This window comes from Macaca fascicularis, chromosome 4 (genome assembly GCF_037993035.2).
Source record: "Macaca fascicularis isolate 582-1 chromosome 4, T2T-MFA8v1.1".
In the NCBI taxonomy this organism is placed as follows: domain Eukaryota; kingdom Metazoa; phylum Chordata; class Mammalia; order Primates; family Cercopithecidae; genus Macaca; species Macaca fascicularis.
This window is the reverse complement of record NC_088378.1, coordinates 11,062,789-11,070,257: the sequence shown is the minus strand read 5'-3', so window position 1 is coordinate 11,070,257 and position 7,469 is coordinate 11,062,789. Positions and strand designations below refer to the sequence as shown.

The following is a 7,469-nucleotide window of genomic DNA, read 5'->3' as shown; positions in this document are numbered from 1 at the left end:
ACCTAACCACAAGCCATTCCTTGCCCCATAGTCCTTTCCTTTCCAGTTTCTATCTCTCCTCCCTCCCTTCCATCCAAACCACCTTCTGGAAAGGCTCTTCCACACTTACTGTCCTGACTCTTGCCACAATTCACCCCTCAACATCCTACCAGTTGTCTTGCAGTCTGACCATCACAGAGAGATTGGTCCAGATAGGAAGGTGAGTAACTTCCACAGTGCCAAATCTGATGGGCTGTTTTCTACCTACGCCTTTTGTGGCATTTAATACCCACAGTCTTCCTGAAATTATCTCTTTTCTTGGATTCTAGTTTGCTACATTTTTCTCCAGGTCTCTTTTTGAATTCTGTCTTCCCGATTGGAATCTTCTCACTTCTTTCCTCCCTCTTCTACTGCTCCTCCCTTAAATGGACACATTTTCCATAATTCAGTGGCTGGGCCTCCACTCTCCTCTTTCTGAGAACTCTCCCTGGATCCTGATCCATAATCATCTGCTTATTAATGAACCTCAAATAGACATTTGCTGAGCAGAACCCTTTGCTGGCCTCCAGTCCTGTGTGTGCAACCATCTAATGGACTTTTTGACCCAACGTCCTACAGGTGCTTGTAACCCATTCATTTCTCCACCATTTTTTCTTTTTTTTCTTTTTCTTTTCTTTTTTTTCTTTTTTTTTTTGAGACAGAGTCTTGCTCTGTTGCCCCACCTGGAGTGCGGTGGCGTGATCTCGGCTCACTGCAACCTCCACCTCCCAGGTTCAAACAATTCTCCTGCCTCAGCCTCCCAAGTAGCTGGGATTACAGATGTGAGCCACTGCACCGGACCCACCCCTATTCATTTTTCAGTGAAGGACACCGCTGGTCACCCTGTCCCCCTTGCTATGCTATTCCCTTTGCACAGATTGCTCTACCTTTTCTTAATCTAGCAAACTCCGTTTATCCATCTACATCCAGCTCAAGCGTTAGAGTCTCAGGAGAGCCTCTGGAAGCTGAGTTCCTGGATAACAGTGTCATACCTTTTCATTCCCAGACTTTCCACATCTTTCCCTTCCTCACTTTCGGCTAATGATGGCTGGTTCCCCTTTACACAAGGGGAATAGAAGCAACTGGAAGAACTCTTCCAGACATCCCTGCCATCCCCTCTGCTGAGCTAGCTACATCTCCTGCATAGTGGCCTCTCCCCTCTGTGCTCGGAGGAACTCGCTATACCCCTCCCTGGCTAAGGTGACACCCTGGCTGAGATGCTCCAGCCCCTTCCGCTGTTGCCTGCCCAATGGCATTTCTCCAGCAATTCTCCCTCTCTGTCCTGCACCATCAGTTTCAGTCCAGGATAAGGGAGGATAGAATTTTCAGGAAGCAGGATGGAGGAGGGTTGGTGAACAGCACCACTGGCCTTGACTAGCCTGCTCCCGGCCACACATACTGGTTGTTTCTCTGGAGAGAGCACTGTATTCACTGAGATGAGCAACTGGAGAACTACCAGCAGCCATCCCCTCCCTTTGTGCCTCACAGCCCCAGTGACTGATGGAGATGGAGACGGGATCCTTGGCTGCCTTCATGGAGTTGTTTAAGGAGCACTTAGAAGATGCTTTATGGGGCTGGGCGCAGTGGCTCAGGCCTGTAATCTCAGCACTTTGGGAGGCCGAGGTGGGCGGATCACAAGCTCAGGAGATGAGAGCATCCTGGCTAACACGGTGAAACCCCGTCTCTACTAAAAATACAAAAAATTAACCGGGCGTGATGGCGGGTGCCTGTAGTCCCAGCTACTCGGGAGACTGAGGCAGGAGAAGGGCATGAACCCGGGAGGCGGAGCTTGCAGTGAGCCGAGATCGTGCCACTGCACTCCAGCCTGCAGCCTGGGCGACAGAGCCAAACTCCATCTCAAAAAAAAAAAAAAAAAAAAAAAAAGAAGAAGAAGAAGATGCTTTATGAGTGTCCCTACAATTTCACCATCAGAAGAGTAGTTCCGTTAGGTTGAAATTTGTCTTTTTACTCAACCTCTTCTAAAATTACAAATCATCCCTGGAAAGGATAACACATCAAGTCATACATACTTTATCCTGTGCTTTTTCTCATGGAGTGCAGTGCAAGACAAGACACCCAGGTGTCCAGGCTGCTGAATGTGATGGTGTGGAGTGGGTGGTAGAAGTGAAGAAAGGAGTAGGTGGGAGCAATCAAGTATTTGCTTGCTTGATTCCACAAACAGGAGGCTTCTTTTCTCTTTACCTAACCTTTGGCTGTTTAACTTTGCAAGGTTATGTGGGAAACAAAAATCCTTAATATGGAAACATTAGCAAATGTATCACTTATAAAATGCGTACCATCAGGCCTTCCCCTGCTTAGCACTACAGTCTCTCTCCCTGCCTCATCTAGTTTTGTGGATCAGTCTTGTGATGCCTGAGAGTCAATGTAAACACTATGCAAACTGTCCTCAAACTTTAATTGATGATCTTGACAAACATTCAGGATTCCATGAAGTTGGTAAGAGAGGTGTCACAGAACTGCTAAAATAACATTTCAACTATTGATAAAAGAGCATGGAGCAGAGTGAGACCGGTTAGCAGCTGAATCAGAGGAAAATAAACAAGGATGATGATGAGATGGGAGCTTCCAAAAAGAAGCGTTTTAATATCAAATGTTGAAAAGAGGCTCTTGGGAAAACTGTTGAAGTCTTTAGATATTTTTGCAAAAATTACCCACTTTTTGATATTCAGCAAAAGTAACCATTAAGTAAAGACAGAAAAATTGGCCGGGTACGGTGGCTCATGCCTGTAATCCCAGCCTGTAAACCTCAGGCCGAGGTGAGCAGATCACCTGAGGTCAGGAGTTTGAGACCAGCCTGGCCAACATGGTGAAACCCCATCTCTACTAAAAATACAAAAATTAGCTGGGTGTGGTGGCGGGTGCCTTATAATCCCAGCTACTTGGGAGGCTGAGGCAGGAGAATTGCTTGAACCTGGGAGGCAGAGGTTGCAGTAAGCTGAGATCGGGCCAGTACTCTCCAGCCTGGGTGACAGAGTGAGACTCCATCACAAAAAAAAAAAAAAAAAAAAAAAAAAAAAAAAAAAAAAAGAAAAGAAAAAGAAAAATTATGCCAAAAAATTAAGTATTTTTGTGGCTTAAAAGAACAATGTATTATCATTTCTCAAGGCTCCATAGGTTGATTGAGCTCAGTTTCTCATTGGTGTCTCTTGTAGTTGCAGTGAGTTGTTGGCTGAGGCAGAAGCCACTTGAAGGCTTGACTGGGCAGGGCAGTCGAGGTGGTGCACTCACAAGGCTGGTCATTGCCTGAGGCTCAGCTGGAAAGGTGGACCTGGGTTCCTATACAAGGCCCTTTGATGTGGTTTGGGTTTCTTGCAACATAGTGATTGTGTTCTGGAAGGAAGTCTCCTGAGAATTAGCTTTTCCTGAAGGCCAAAAATCAACTATTGGGGTCTTATTAGCTTAAAATTATTGGCATGTTGTTGAAATTATAATGAGTTTTAGTAAAGCAAAATTAAAACAATTTTCCTGATTTTAATTTGACTTTTTCCACAATTTTCTATGAAATTTTGGCCCTCATTTTAACAAGATTCCTTTTTAACAATCTTTTACTAAAACTGATCATTCATGGATAAGAAGATCCTCTTACACTAATTATTTAAATGTGTACATATACATGTTAATACAAAGGGTCGAATGGTTAAAGCAGATTCAGAGTGACTTACAGATCTTACTCAACATGAAATTAATGATTCAAATGATAAGAGCCCAGTGCCAGGCGCAAATGAAACACTCTTTTCTTGAGGAGACCAACAATTTTAATTGTTTCTGGGTTTGATTTTTTTTTTTTTTTGGTCAAATTTCTCATTTTGTTTCTGGATTGTTTTCCAAATGTCATTTAGTTTTCTATGTGTGCTTTTTGTGATTCCCTGAACTTCTTTAGTAGGATTATTCTGAATTCTCTGCCAGATGTTTCGTAGATCTTCAGTTCTTCTGGGTCCATTGCTACAGCTTTGTTATCTCTTTTGATGGTGTCGTTTTCCCGTGAGTTTTCACAGTCCTTGCACTTCACGTCGATCCCTGTGCGATTGAGAAGACAGTCACCTCTGCCAGTTTTTCAAGTATTCTTCGGTGGTGTCAGAGCTTTGCTACTTAGTATTGGAACTTAAACTCTGGTCTGTTGTTTCTTCCTGTTCTGAGTGAGACTTGCGCTGAGCACTGGAACTTAAACATTGCCCTGGAACTATCGTGCTGCTCTGTCAACATTTCCCAGTCCGGGGAAGATGTAAGTGGGTATCAGAACTTAATCTTGAGCTTTTTGTTGTTTCCAGGCCAGGGGAGGGCTCTCGAGTATACCTGGGCTCTGTGGAAAATGCAGCCAGGATTTGGACCTCCCTGTGGATTGTGCCAGCGAGTCCCTTCACCATGGTGTCCCCACTGATCAGAGCTCAGAGTACACCAGTGCACCTGTTGCTGCAATCAGCACTTGGCTTTGTGTCCCCAGTTCACCCCAGGTCATTCAGCCATCCTGGCATTCCCAGTGGTTCCTGTGGGACGGGGCCAGAGTGGGCGTCTCATGAAGATTACCAGATCAGTGGGGAGATAAAATGTTCACCTCTAATTCCCTGCTGTCACCTTGGAAAACATGGATCTAGAGACATTCTCTGAGTGGCATTATACCCACTGGGGGTGGTGGCACAGTCCAAATTGATTGTTTCTCTTACCAGTTCTGGCCTCTTTCAATTCTGTGGACCCAGGGTTTTTCAGCTTCTCCCCAAAGTTCTGGTGAATTTAGGCTGGCGTTCTTGTCTTTGAATAGCTGGAATATATTTCTGTGGGGGAAATGGTTCCGGAGAATCTTCTATTCTGCCATCTTGTTGAGCTCCCCCAAAACGTCCCCTTCTCCTACATTGGCACACACTTTAGTTTCATGTTGACTGATGAGTTTTGAGCAACGTATATAAAGAAACATTGTTCTCAAAGGAAACTGGTGAAAGTTTGGGGGTGCCTCCATTTTGCACGTTGTTCATCACACAGGTAGAATACACTTACGTGACTACCCGTATCCCTTCTCCAGCCTCCCTGCCCCACAAATCTATAAATCCCAAATTTATTTATAATAAACAATTTTGACAGATTAGGTATATCCTGCTGGAAATAGGACTAGTTCACTGAGTGTAACGTTTCTACAGAGCAGTCTGATTGAGGTCTTCAGCGTCTTTGCAAGGTGCCCTGGTTGAGAATATTGTTTGTGCAGGCATTCCTGTGGGGAAAGAGTGATTTGCAGGCTTGATGCTAACATTCCCTGTATGGTGCCTTTTGACCAACACCAGCCTGTCAACGCCTGAGGCAGAGGCCTCAGGAATGAGAAAACAGCACTAGAAGCCTGACTGTCTACTTAGTAGCTTGGCAAGTGTCAACAAGTTAATCTCCGTGACTGGTGACTTAGTTGGAGTTCCACCCAAAGCAGATCCCAAGACAAGGATTTAGTGCAAGTAATTCATGTAGGCGCCATCCAGAGGAACATGAGAGAAAGTGGGGAATTTAGACAGGGAAAGGAGGAAGTTAGCAAAGGGCGAGTGAAGGAGAACAAGGGCCTAGGATAGTGAGGCCCCACCTCAGAACTGCCCTCCTGGAAGGGCCACCTCAGAACTGCCCTCCTGGAAGGGCCACCTCAGAACTGCCCTCCTGGAAGGGCGAAGGAGCCGTGGTGCTGACCTCCACTTCCTGCCCCTCAATAGGGAGCATCACTCACTGACGTCAACTCCCATCTCTTCCTGGCCTGCCCTGTGCTCAGGCCTAGCATGACCCAAAGCAGGGAATATGTCTAGGCAGAGCGACACAGGGAGCCATGGGTAGGTACAGGATCTACCTGCAAGTGACCACAGGGGTGGCTGCAGGGCTGACCAATGGCATCTGCTCTCATGGAATGGAATTAAAGTAACCTACCCCACAAAGTGGCTGTGCCAAGTAAGTGAAGTAATGCACAAGGAAATTCTGTGTAAACTTTCAAGCATCAAACAAATGTTAGTTATTTCTTGAGGACATTATGCAAAGTGAAATAAGCCAGGCCCAGAAGGACAAAGACTGTATGACTCCACTCATATGAAGGGCTTAGAGTTGTCAGATTCATAGAGACAGAAAGTAGAATGGTGGTGACCAGGGGCTGGAGGGAGGAGGGAGTGGGGAGTTAGTGTTTAATAGGGACTGAATTTCAGTTTGGGGAGATGAAAATGTTCTGGAGATCTGTCGCACAACAATGGGCATGTAGCTAACCCCACTGTACTGTATTCCTTAAAATGTTTCAGATGGTAAATTTTATGTTATGTATATTTTACCACAATAAAAAAAGTTAGTTATTGTACTTTCAAGGCACTCAGCGTGTTTCTTAGGATGCTGGGCAGCACATGGCTCCGAGACAGGCACCAAGTCAATACTTGGGTGATGAAGGATGAAAACAAACCTCCTCTTCATCTTCGCTCCAGTGAGGGGAGCACTGGCACTGTCGCCAGCCAGGGGCAAAGACATGAGGCCAATTCAACAACCCATCTCAAACCTGTATTCCCAAGTGAGTGCAGACTCCCCTGATTCCAATGAAGCCGCTATCGAGGGCCGGATAGCAGCCACTCTCGGCTTTGCGGGCCGCACAGTCTGTGCTGCAATGACAACTCTGTGGGTGTGTGAAAGCAGACAGTGCTTAGATGAACGAGGATGGCTGCACGCCAACAAATTCATTATAGACACTAAAAATTGAATTTCATGTAATTTTCATGTCATAGAAATTCTTTCTTTTCCCCTTCAACCATTTAAAAATGTAAAAAACTATTCTCAGCTTGTGGGTTTTATAAAAACAGGTGGCAGCCAGATTTGGTAGTGGCCGGACTTTGCCACTGCCAGCCTACAGTGTTTTGGTAATTCCCCTTCCTGAAATGTTCTTCAATGTGGCTGCAGCACGTCCATTTGACAATCCTGACTTCAGTAGTGGCAAATCTTGCTTGTTTCCTGGTGGATTTAACTTTGCAGAAGGACCAGCAGACATCCTGACCCAAACCTGATGGATGAGATCGGTGTAAAGTTGAGAAATTCTGTTTTGGGTTAATCACAAGGCGATTTTTAAAAATGAGAGATTTCTGTAGTGAGTACCTTGGCTGTAAATAGAATTTCAATTCTACGTGCTCAGGGACCATTTTGTTCACTTGTATCAAACTATATTCTCTGGATTAAGGGGGAATTATTGGAACTTTTCAGAGATCAGGGATAAAATGTTCATGCACAAGAATTTTGTGTTGGGTTTTTAGAAGAATAGGATCTCACATATGGCTTCTGGGTACAGCATGAATAAAATTTAGTTGCTAACAAATTAAAAACCAGAACATTCCTCACATTGGGTTGATTAGCACTTGCAGGGTCTGTACCATCACTATCCTCAGCAAGGAACATAAGCCTTGCCCCAGGTTGCGGGATAAATATTTCAGGAACTCAGTTGCAAAGGT

The 7,469-nt window shown here is 45.0% G+C and overlaps 1 long non-coding RNA gene across 1 annotated transcript; it reads right to left on the bottom strand.

Moving 5' to 3' along the window:
• Positions 1-4,975: 4,975 nt before the first annotated feature.
• Positions 4,976-6,341, bottom strand: LOC141410033 (uncharacterized). Its single transcript, XR_012433304.1, has 2 exons — positions 5,650-6,341; positions 4,976-5,593 (listed from the first exon to the last, which is right to left on the bottom strand). It is a non-coding gene; the product is annotated as an uncharacterized lncRNA (long non-coding RNA).
• Between the last annotated feature and the right edge of the window lie 1,128 nt (positions 6,342-7,469).